The 12,391-nt window shown below is 43.2% G+C and overlaps 2 protein-coding genes across 2 annotated transcripts in view; one reads left to right on the plus strand and one right to left on the minus strand.

Moving 5' to 3' along the window:
* The window catches only part of LOC126198417 (synapsin), an 846,670-nt gene that overhangs the window by 321,117 nt on the left and 513,162 nt on the right, over positions 1 to 12,391 (minus strand). The window lies entirely within an intron of this gene.
* LOC126198418 (metalloproteinase inhibitor 3) overlaps positions 1 to 12,391 on the plus strand; it is a 346,751-nt gene that overhangs the window by 114,992 nt on the left and 219,368 nt on the right. The window lies entirely within an intron of this gene.

Genomic DNA, 12,391 nt, shown 5'->3' on the forward strand with positions numbered 1-12,391 from the left:
TGCAAGACTTTGTAGTTGACGCCACTTCGGTGACTTGAGCGTCGATGGGGATGAGATGATGATGATGATGAAGATGATGAAGACAACACCCAGTCCGTGAGCGGAAAAAATCTCCGACCCAGCCGGGAATCGCACTCAGGCTCCATTGCACAACATTCCGCCGCACTGACCACATTTTTTTTCTTTTTCTTTTCTTGATCTCATTGTGCTCGTAACTGTTCGTTCTATTTGTTGGGGGCGGACGCCCCATGACGCTTATTCAAGTTCTTCGTCGTTCAGTTAACTCAGTTTTTTTTTTTTTAATTACAGAGGGCGGCTAACCCTCTGACCGAACACGCTGAGCTACCGTGCCGGCGACCACAGAGCTATCGAGGCGGACAATTCATTAATGAAGCCAACAGAAGAAAGGTTATAAACCATACAGAGTGCACAGAAATTAATATTATAGGAATAGAGATTTTTGGTGAACTACGTCGATGGGGAAAAAAAGTTCGATGTTATACCCAAAGAAGTAGCAGCAAAGTACTTAACAGCTTCCAGTATCACTATAATGACTTACTAATGATGTCTGGTTAAGGGGCAAAAAGAGACCTGGAGGTCATAAGCTTGCGTGGTGGAATAAATGAATAAATAAATAAAAATAAGTATGAGTAAATGATTTAAGGAGCTGTAAATTCTGTAGTGTTATACGTAATTGAGGAGACACTAACTTCGAGAAAAGTTCGCTGATTTGTCACACTGGTCTGCACTTCAGTGTTTGCAGAAAAAGGTCAGAAAAAAGTGAGGGATTCAGTTTTAAAAGGTGCCGGCTTGAATAGATGGTGCTCCGTAAAGCTTAGTTGCCAAGAGAATAAATTATGTGAAAGAGTGCATCAGAACTCAAATGGTTAGTGATTTATTCGAACTGAGACGTGATTTGACACACAGTATATAGATCTACTAGTTGACTGTGTGAGAAGTGTCGAACAAAAATTGCGAATAACGTTTAGCTTGTTGTTAGATTTTTAGCTAGTGACAGTGCTGCAGTACCTATCTCGCTCTCTCTCTCTCTCTCTCTCTCTCTAGTTTCCCTTACTGGGTTACTAAATGCTACATTCTGTAAACAGGAAAGACAAATAGGTGCCAATGGTAGCCTTAATGAATGCAATGTACATCTACATCTACATCCATACTCCGCAAGCCACCTGACGGTGTGTGGCGGAGGGTACCTCTATCGGTTCTCCCTTCTATTCCAGTCTAGTATTGTTCGTGGAAAGAAGGATTGTCGGTATGCTTCTGTGTGGCCTCTAATCTCTCTGATTTTATCCTCATGGTCTCTTCGCGAGATATACTTAGAGGGAGCAATATACTGCTTGACTCTTCGGTGAAGATATGTTCCGGAAACTTCAACAAAAGCCCGTACCGAGCTACTGAGCGTCTCTCCTGCAGAGTCTTCCACAGAAGTTTATCTATCATCTCCGTAACGCTTTCGCGATTACTAAATGACCCTGTAACGAATCGCGCTGCTCTCCGTTGGATCTTCTCTCTCTCTTCTATCAACCCTATCTGGTACGGATCCCACACTGCTGAGCAGTATTCAAGCAGTGGGCGAACAAGCGTACTGTGACCTACTTCCTTTGTTTTCGGATTGCATTCCCTGAGGATTCTTCCAGTGAATCTCAGTCTGGCATCTGCTTTACCGACGATCAACTTTATATGACCAATCCATTTTAAATCACTCCTAATGCGTACTCCCAGATAATTTATGGAATTAACTGCTTCCAATTGCTGACCTGCTATATTGTAGCTAAAGGGATCTTTCTTTCTATGTATTCGCAGCACATTACACTTGTCTACATTGAGATTCAATTGCCATTCCCTGCACCATGCGTCAATTCTCTGCAGATCCTCCTGCATTTCAGTACAATTTTCCATTGTTATCACCTCTCGATATACCACAGCATCATCCGCAAAAAGCCTCAGTGAACTTCCGATGTCATCCAAAAGGTCATTTATGTAATATTGTGAATAGCAACGGTCCTACGACACTCCCCTGCGGCACACCTGAAATCACTCTTACTTCGGAAGACTTCTCTTCATTGAGAATGACATGCCGCGTTCTGTTATCTAGGAACTCTTCAATCCAATCACAGAATTGGTCTGATAGTCCATATGCTCTTACTTTGTTCATTAAACGACTGTGTGGAACTGTATCTAACGCCTTGCGGAAGTCAAGAAACACGGCATCTACCTGGGAATCCGTGTCTATGGCCCTCTGAGTCTTGTGGACGAATAGCGCGAGCTGGGTTTCACACGACCGTCTTTTCCGAAACCCATGCTGATTCCTACAGAGAAGATTTCTAGTCTCCAGAAAAGTCATTATACTCGAACATAATACGTGTCCCAAAATACTACAATGAGGTTCAGTAATAGGTTGAGCAGAACTCTGACGCCTCCTACGTGAAACTGTCGCTGTACATTGCGCCTTCGTTGTTTCCAGTATTACAGAACTTCGTTCCAGTGGTTTTTCTGGTTGACATTCATCGACTACGGGTGGGGAGAGGGGGGAGGGGGGGGGGGCGAATTCTAGACCACATGAACCACGAGCTGTCACGCCGCAGAGGGAAGTAACGCTACGTTAAGCTACAGTAAAGAGCGAAGATCGCGGCAGCAGGGCGTGAGTGTAGGGCGTTCACCTGCCCCCACGACGCCTCCGTACATACACTGGAGCTTGTCTGCCCCCACGCGCCGGCTGATTTGCAAGACCCGACAGTGCCAGCCGGCACTGCCTTTTCTAGCGCGTCTAGGAAACTAGCCGAGCACGGGAATGTGGGCGACGCCTGCGAAATGCGAGCACAGCACTTCGTCCCTCACTTTCCTGTCCGCTTGAGTTTATCTAAGCTACACTCAAATAAAGCAGTCTTCAGCCCGTTAGCTTGGCACTACAGTGCTTTGCAGGTAGCTGTAACACCTCCTTTATCTCCGAGACTTAATGCACGTGGTCTTGTTTTTTAAAATTTCATGGCAGATCAAAACTGTGTTTCGGACTGAGACTCGAACCCTGAACCTTCCCTTTTACAGGCAAAAATCTACGGACTGGACCATCTAGGCGGGACTCACGACCCGCCGTCACAGCTTTACTTCCGCCAGTACCTCATTTTACAGAAATTCTCCTGCGCACATTAACAAAAGGGATGAAACTTCCTGGCAGATTAAAACTGTGTGCCGGACCGAGACTCGAACTCGCGACCTTTGCCTTTCGCGGGCAAGTGCTCTACCACTTTTTTAATTTTTTTATTTTTTTTTTTAAAGGTGTAGTTGATCAGGGGACAGAGTGGGCAGGGGTCGTACTTGGAGGCCTGGCCACGGTGTCCCCGTCTCCTGACCGGATAAGGGAGAGGCAGCGGGAAGAAAACGTACATGTGTGTAATTCTTTTTTATTATTAATATTATTTTTTTATTTATTTTAATGTCCCAGAAAAAAATCATATATGAAAAAGAAAGGAAAGAAATATAGGGCCGAAGTGACATCCTCGTGACTTCACTGGGAGTAATATCCTATCCCTCGAAACAATGTAAACCTGGGACTCCCCACCGCTTCGGGAGGCCATGAAACATGCTGCCTAGAAAGCCCGCAAAGTGCGTTTTATATTTAGAATTGCGTCGGATGATTTCGTGTTGTTCTAGTAGATAAAGCCAATAGTCCATGCCCGATATCAAGGTCCGCGAGAGCACGTAGTGCGATGCGCGTGCCACTGAGCTACCCAAGCACGACCCACGCCCCGTCCTCACACCCTTACTTCCGCCGGTAGGAGAGCTTCTGTAAAGTTTGGAAGGTAGGAGACGAGATACTGGCAGAAGTAAAGCTGTGAGGACGGGGCGTGAGTCGTGCTTGGGTAGCTCAGTGGTAGAGCACTTGCCCGTGAAAGGCAAAGGTCCCGAGTTCGAGTTTCGGTCCGGCACACAGTTTTAGTCTGCCAGGAAGTTTCATATCAGCGCACACTCCGCTGCAGAGTGAAAATCTCATTCAACAAAAGGGATATTTCAGAGAAATAATTTTTTTAAGTAAGTTTTCTGACTGGTTTCCTGCGGCCCGTCACAAATCCTCATTTAATGCCAACGTCCGTATTTCAGATGTATTCCTCTCTCTGTCGTCTCTACTGTTTGCGCCGAGAGATCTTCGCCACACGACATTAAAAACCATGCAACTTATTCCCTGATTTAACATCCTGACCCTTCTTTTTGTCAATATCTTCCATATGTTACTTTCTTCACCGATTCCTTGCCTTATCAGTTCAACTATTTTTCAACATGCTTCTATAACACAACACCTCAATTACTTCATTTCTCTTATTTTTCGATTTTTACAAAATCCATAATTCACCTGTATAAAATGCAGTGCACCAAACGTACATTCACAGAAATTACTTCTTCCAACCAAGGCACTAGAAGATGTTTTTTGACCATCAACGCCCTCCTTGCCTTGCTAGTTTGCTTTTGATGGCTTTCCTGCTTCCCCGTAATGGGTTATTTTGCTTCCAAGGTAGCAGAATTCCTTCATTTCGTCTAATTTATGGAGACAAGTTTTGATATTATGTTTCTCCCTTACCACATTTCTACTACATCTCATTATTTTCTGCTTTCTTTGGCTTATCGTCAGTCCAAATTACGTCCTCATTCACTTTCATTGAGAACAGCAATATCGCAAACAAGCTTGTCATTGAAATCTTATCCAGAATTTTAATCCAACGACTGAATCTTTCTTTTATTTCCATAACTGATTCTTAGAGACACAGATTGAACGGTAGGGGTGAAAGACTGCATCCCTGTCTTACCTCCTTTTTAAACAGATCCCTTCGTTCTTGGTGTTCGAGTCTTACTGTTCCCTCTACGTTCTTGTCTGTCTCTATAGTTTACTTCTATTTTGCTCAGAATTTCGAACACTTTGCATAGTTTTACACTGTCGAACGTTTTTTATAGGTCGATAAACCATTTGAACGTGTCTTGATTTTCTTCACTTTTGCTTCCATTAACAAGCACAACATGAGAACTTCCTCTTCGTGCCTTTAACTTTCCTAAAGCAAAACAGATCATCATCATACTGACCCCGAATATTTTATCTTTTTCTTCCGTATATTATTCATATGAGCAGCTTGGATGCATGAGCTGTTAAGCTGATTCTGCTGTAGTTTTCGCACTAACCTGCCTTTGCCGTCTTCGGAAAAGCGTAGAGGACATTTTTTCGAAAGTCTGATGGTACGTCGACAGTCTAATAGATTCCGTACTACGACAATAGTCGCTTGGTTGTCACTTCCCCCACTGATTTTAGTAATTCCGAAGGATTTTTATCTGTACCTGGAGGACTGTCTTCAAGATTAATGCTTGTGCAGTGGAATATGTGGTGGCGTGAAACGTCCTGACAGATTAAAACCGTGTGGCAGACTGGTACTCGAACTCTGAATCTTACGTGTGCGATGTTATACCATCTGAATTCGATTCACGACCCGCCCATTACTTCTTTTGCTTGCCTGTGGCGATCGTGAAAGAAGTCAAATGTTAATCTTAAAAAATAGATAGTTTTATAAAAGTTAGTATCTGGTGTCAGCAAGACACAAATGCATAGATAAAACAAATCTCTACAGCAAGTATTGTAAAGTGTATGTGCGTGCACAGTGCATTTTGTGTTTTGTATCTACGCAATGAACTTCAGTTTCTTCCCCGACACCTGGTGGCTTGTGACTGTTGCGGTAACGTTAAGAGTGGAATAACTTACTGATACCCGTTAGCTCGCCTTTATGACGTCGACTAAACATATACGCTGCACCATGATTACTAGCGAAAACCACTCAGGTGGGGAATGAAATAAATACATAGTGGTGAAACAGCACAGTCTGCTCGTAAACACACATTCCCAAATATAACTGGAGGATAATATCGGGCTACTGCCTAATCCAGAAGCAAAACATGACCAACAGACTTTCTGACGACTAAAACTTTTATCCATTATGGATGAGGATCACTGCGACTGTGATGAATGAAGGTTTCTTGAAATTACTGCAACCGGTCGCATTTTGCTTTTCAATTTTTATTATCCCAATACCGGTTTCGAACCGCCTAGCCATTCGTCATCAGACGGTACATATTTATTGATTATCTGCAACAGTGTGGCAAGATGTATAAACGAAATTTGTAAGCACTGAGTGTGGGGAGAATTATTCACATTATGACAGCGATATCGTTGCGTTACTTACAGTTATTAGTACCCGTTGGTTGCTTGTTGGTGGACACAGTATTCTGGAAAACATAATGAATGTTTTCCAGTGACGTTAATTTTACTGCACTTCACAAACTTAGCCACAGGTAACACGTTACAAATGCTTTACAAAAAACGTAAATAAACCAAGGAGTATAGCTAAAGTTACGTCAAAGAAGTTGTGTTAGAGCAGAGAGTCTCTTTGTTCAGCTGCTGTAATATACACACTGGCGACAGTGAGCATGTACCTGTTTCTCTATTGCAAAAATGACATATGGCAGAACTGACATGTGCTATTTCTAAAATCTCTTTAACAATTAGGGTGGAAGATATTACATCTACAATTTTAGCACTGACATTTCGTTTGATATTCTATTAATCTTTTGTTTAACTAACATTGGTCGACACTTATGAAGTAAACAATAAACATCACAGGATCACTTTTTTTTAATAATGATAATGAAATGTAAAGAAGGATGGTATGGGGGAGGAGGATATTTTGTGTGTGCGTGTGTGTGTGTGTGTGTGTGTGTGTGTGTGTGTGTGTGTGTATGTGTGTGCGAGCGCGCGCGCTCGGGAAGGAGAGAGACAGAGAGAGTACTGAGTAGATGTGCCGATGTGATGGGGGGGGGGGGGGGGGGGCGGGGGAGGGAGGGAGAGAGGGGAGGAGGATTTTTTGTGAGTTATTTAGTTTTTCAAGTGTAATGGTTCTTCGAAATTTTGGAAAAAAAAGATCTCGTAATGTTAATAATTCTTGCAACACTCAGTGCTTACGTGTTTCATTTATACACCTCGCCACAGCAACAAGACTCCCACGCTGCTGAAGATAAACAATAAATATGTACCATCTGCTGATGAATCGCTAGGCGGTTCGAAACCGGTAGTGGGAACATAAAAATTGAAGAACAAGCCAGAATGCGACTGGTTGCAGTAATTTCAAAAAACCTTTCTGACGACAATTTCCGGAATTCGTATGAAGAACTGTCAAGTGAATTTACACTACCGGCCATTAACATGGCTACACCAAGAAGAAATGCAGATGATAAACGGGTATTCATTGGACAAATATATTATACTAGAACTGACATGTGATTACATTTTCACGCAATTTGGGTGCACAGATCCTGAGAAATCAGTACCCAGAATAACCACCTCTGGCCGTAATAACGGCCTTGATACGCCTGGGTATTGACTCAGAGCTTGGATGGCCCATGCAGCTTCAACACGATACCACAGTTCATCAGGAGTAGTAACTGGCGTATTGTGACGAGCCAGTTGCTCGGCCACCATTAACCAGACGTTTTCAGTTGCTGAGAGATCTGGAGAATGTGCTGGCCAAGGCAGGAGTGGAACATTTTCTGTATCCAGAAAGGCCCATACAGGACCTGCAACATGCGGTCGTGCATTATCCTGCTGAAATGTAGGGTTTCGCAGGGATCGAATGAAGGGTAGAGCCACGGGTCGTAACACATCTGAAATGTAACAACCACTGTTCAAAGTGCCGTCAATGCGAACAAGAGGTGACCGAGACGGTAACCAGTGGCAGCCCATACCATCACGCCGTGTGATACGACAGCATGGCGATGACGAATACACGCTTACAATGTCCGTTCACCGCGATGTCGCCAAACACGGATGCGACCATCACGATGCTGTAAACAGAACCTGGATTCATCCGAAAAAATGACGTTTTGCCATTCGTGCAGCCAGGTTCGTCGTTGAGCACCCCATCGCAGGCGCTCCTGTCTGTGATGCAGCGTCAAGGGTAACCGCAGCCGTGGTCTCCGAGCTGATAGACCATGCTGCTGCAAACGTCGTCGAACTTTTCGTTCAGATGGTTGTCTAGCCGCATGTCCCTGGGTTCTTTCTATTTTTCCTTCAGTATAACATAGAGCGGGTCACAACCATTCGAACGGCATTCAAGAGCGACTGAAATGGAATCTTGTGCGCGTCCACGACGCAATTGTACGTATTTTTGCCACATTTACCGGAGTACAGCGAGGCCTCTCAGATTTAGAATTTTGTGTCACGTCATGTCGTTTCGTAGGCAGCGATATATAGCATTTTTCATGTGCTGTTCGATGGGAAGCCTGTTTGCCTGTGGTAATGGAGAGAAATCGCAGTTGACAAGAGGCCGTTGACCTCGGCTGGCGCGGGGAATGCTGACGCCCTGTTCCGATTTTAGTTCAGACACAACAGGGAGCTGCCAAGGGCTTCTGATCGGCCGGCGGCTATCCCAGCAACGGCAGCAGACGCCTCCTGGGGAAGAGTAGAGGGGAAAAGAAAGTTGTGCTATAGTAGAAAGACGCCCGTGCTCCCTCTTTATTAACATGACGTCATCTGTACTAATATATTGCACTTTAACTATGAAAGTGTAGCTACTCATGTAATCCACTGTGATCTGTAATCATCATATGGCAGCGAAACTTGGTAGATGTGCTAAAGCGTGCCGCGTGGGATTAGTCGAGCGGTCTAAGGCTCTGCAGTCATGGACTGGGCGGCTGGTCCCGGCGGAAGTTCGAGTCCTCCCTCGGGCATGGGTGTGTGTGTTTGTCCTTTGGATAATTTAGGTTAAATAGTGTGTAAGCTTAGGGACTGATAACCTTAGCAGAGTCCCATAAGATTTCACACACATTTGAACATTTGCTAAAGCGTTAATGCGGAAACGATTTACACTGGAAAATAATTAGTTCTTATTCTGGCCACCAGGTGCAAATCTGGCGCCGTACAGCATCTCGCCGACATCTCCGGTGCTATTGTTGAACAAATTGCGTAAGCAGCCGTTAATAATAAACATCAACATTACGCCTCTCCCTTGTCTGACCTTTTCTGACCCTGTCCTCTTCCTAATCCATTATATATGGAAACATTCCTATACAACTTTCTTGTATTCACAACGCCAGATTTGCATCTAGTGGCCAAAATTGGAATTACTGTGTTCCAGTGTAAATCGATTCCGCGATAAAGCATTAGAATTCGCACGAAGTTTCGCTGCCATATGGTAATTACAGCCCACAATGGACCTCTGTGAGTAACTGCAGTTTATTACCACTCGATGCGGCCGGCCGCGGTGGCCATGCGGTTCTAGGCGCTTCAGTCCGGAACCGCGCGACTGCTACGGTCGCAGGTTCGAATCCTGCCTCGGGCATGGATGTGTGTGATGTTCTTAGGTTAGTTAGGTTTAAGTAGTTCTAAGTTCTGGGTGACTGATGACCTCAGATGTTAAGTCCCATAGTGCTCAGAGCCAATTGAACCATTTTGAACCACTCGATGCGTCGCATACGGTGGGCGAAAAATGGTTCAAATGGCTCTGAACACTATGGGACTTAACATCTCATCAGTCCCCTAGAACTTAGCACTACTTAAACCTAAGGACATCACGCACATCCATGCTCGAGGCAGGATTCGAACCTGCGACCGTAGCGGTAACGCGGTTCCAGACTGATATGGTGGGCGACTTGTGATTTATTCCACATATAAATTCGATGTTGTGCTCTCCGATTTAGTTTTGATCGATAGTAATACAGAAGATTGTAATATCGGCCCTGCCACCAGTCACGATTATAGCCGTAGGCGCCCAAGCATTGTTCTGCGAAGTGATGAGCGGTTTCTGCAGAAAGTATAGCCACTTCTTTTTCCAAGCTGCCCATCGTTGGAACACAGACTGCGACCAGTTTACAAAGGGAGGTCCCCAGTAGTAGGATGGACTTCTTATAACTATCTGTATGGCGATATATGCTAAGGTCCCAGGCATTAATCAGGAACTAACGAAAAACAAGTTCGGAATTTTTGTAAGATGCTCTGCTGATTTTAATTAACTGTTTCTCTAGCTCGTTGCGTAATCCTAGCCTCACATGAAAAAGGTTTTCGGTTCGAATTTTATTAGGTAGTTTGATATCTTTTGTTTAAATCTTTATCAAAATGACTTTGACACTTATTTTTATTCATTTAATTGGTTTAAATGTAATTTTTATCACGTCACTTTAATCTCCATATTAATCTTTTACAATCCTCTCATTTTTAACTCCGATCATTCGTTTTTCATGCGGAATCTTGGTACATATGAAGGTAATTATTTAAATATTTTTGTCTGTCTTATTATTTAAGAATATGAAAACGCCAGTCTATCATTTAAAAAACAAGAGACGAAATAATCTATTTATACGTGCAGCGGTGTCAAAATGTAATTTTCGTTACAGGATATAAATTTTGTTGGATGTTAATTATCATACAAACATTTAAAACATAAATTCTGGGTCAGGGATTTTCTCTGCCTCGTGATGACTGGGTGTTGTGTGATGTCCTTAGGTTAGTTAGGTATAAGTAGTTCTAAGTTCTAGGGGACTGATGACCATAGATGTTAAGTCCCATAGTGCTCAGAACCATTTTTGAACCATAAATTCTTACTACACAATGGACAAAAATAACACATATGAAGATTTAAATGAAAGAAGGGATTGTAAGTACAGGTAAAATACAGCTAAATCCAAGTAAAATGAGGGATGTAAATAATGAATGCAATAATGTGGATGAAATTATAGGACGATGAAACGGGAGAAATGATATCGACGTTAATACATGACAATCATTAAAATCACATGCACAAAGGTTCCCGCTGAAAAACGAATAATGTGAATTAAAAATGGGGCTAATTGATAAATTCAATACGGTGATTAAAATGAGATGACAAAGGAATAGAAATAGAAAGTACATTTAAACCAATTAACTGAATAAAAATAATTAGCAAAGTCGTTTCGATAAAGATTTAAAAATATATTTCAAAGCACGTAACTAGTTTGTAACCTATACACTTTCGCATATGAGGCCAGTACTACAACCATTACACTATGCAACCAGTTCTATCACTATTTTAAAGCTGTAGAGCATCACGCTAAATTCCGAATTTTTTTCTTTTCGTCCGTTACTCGCAAATGATGGCCCACCAGGCTGAATAGTTGCAGGGCATAATACCTGAGGCCTTAACATGCATCCCATATATATGATTTCAAAAAGTCGATGCCACTCGTCGGGGCCTCTCCTTGTTAGAGAAACGAGCGGCGATAATTTTTGCGTGAACCGCCCATCATTTTGCAAAACAATGTTCGGGCGCATATGGCGCAAATTGTGACTGATTGGTTAGGTCTACGGGGCTAGAAAGCTCTATATCACTCACCACACTACCTGACTTAAGCCCTTGTGACTTCATCATGATAGCTAAATTGTAGGAGGCACTTCATGACATTTGTTGCTGAACTGTTACCGCTCTAGTCGCACCATCAACATAACTGGCGCTGCTAAGGGTATCCTATGACTTCCATTTCGCTGGTGGCGGGTTATACACAGTGCTTGTGACCACTCTGACGGACAGTGAAACTTTGAAACATGTATCTATTTTGTGTAAGTTTTAAATAAATAGTTGCCACAATTAAAGTTTCAACTCTAGTACGTGACATTAACTTACGAATGAAATATCTGACTATCCATGCAGTTCTCGTAAGTTGAGTTAAGCAAGTTATTGCACCGAAGTAAGTTTCAAATATCTGACAGTTGTGTAATACGGATCATACAAGTGTGAGCTCACCGGATAAAATGTTGGTCGGTTGGATGATTTGAAGAGACCGAACAACTAGTCCATTTTTCCTGGATAAAATGTCAAACACCCTTTAAACGAAAACAAAATGGTTCAAATGGCTCTGAGCACTATGGGACTCAACTGCTGAGGTCATTAGTCCCCTAGAACTTAGAACTAGTTAAACCTAACTAACCTAAGGACATCACACACATCCATGCCCGAGGCAGGATTCGAACCTGCGACCGTAGCGGTCTCGCGGTTCCAGACTGCAGCGCCAGAACCGCGCGGCCACTTCGGCCGGCAAACGAAAACACTGGTCACTACGGAAAGCTGTAGGCTCTTATGTAGATCTTGGCTCTCAAGTTGTGTATGTATGCCAACCGCCTGTACAGAATCAGCGCACCAAGATGTGTCGGCGTGCGGAATGGTGGAAGGGAGCTATCGTGTTTGGATGCGCCCATGACCACACAGGTATTTGTTGGTGTATCAACGCCGACTGTACAACGTGTGTATAAGAAACACTTGCTTTGAGGTTAAGCAGTGATTAAAGGAATGTTTAGCTACGCCTAATTACTTTGTTCTCCACA

This window comes from Schistocerca nitens, chromosome 8 (genome assembly GCF_023898315.1).
Source record: "Schistocerca nitens isolate TAMUIC-IGC-003100 chromosome 8, iqSchNite1.1, whole genome shotgun sequence".
Taxonomy (NCBI): Eukaryota; Metazoa; Arthropoda; class Insecta; order Orthoptera; family Acrididae; genus Schistocerca; species Schistocerca nitens.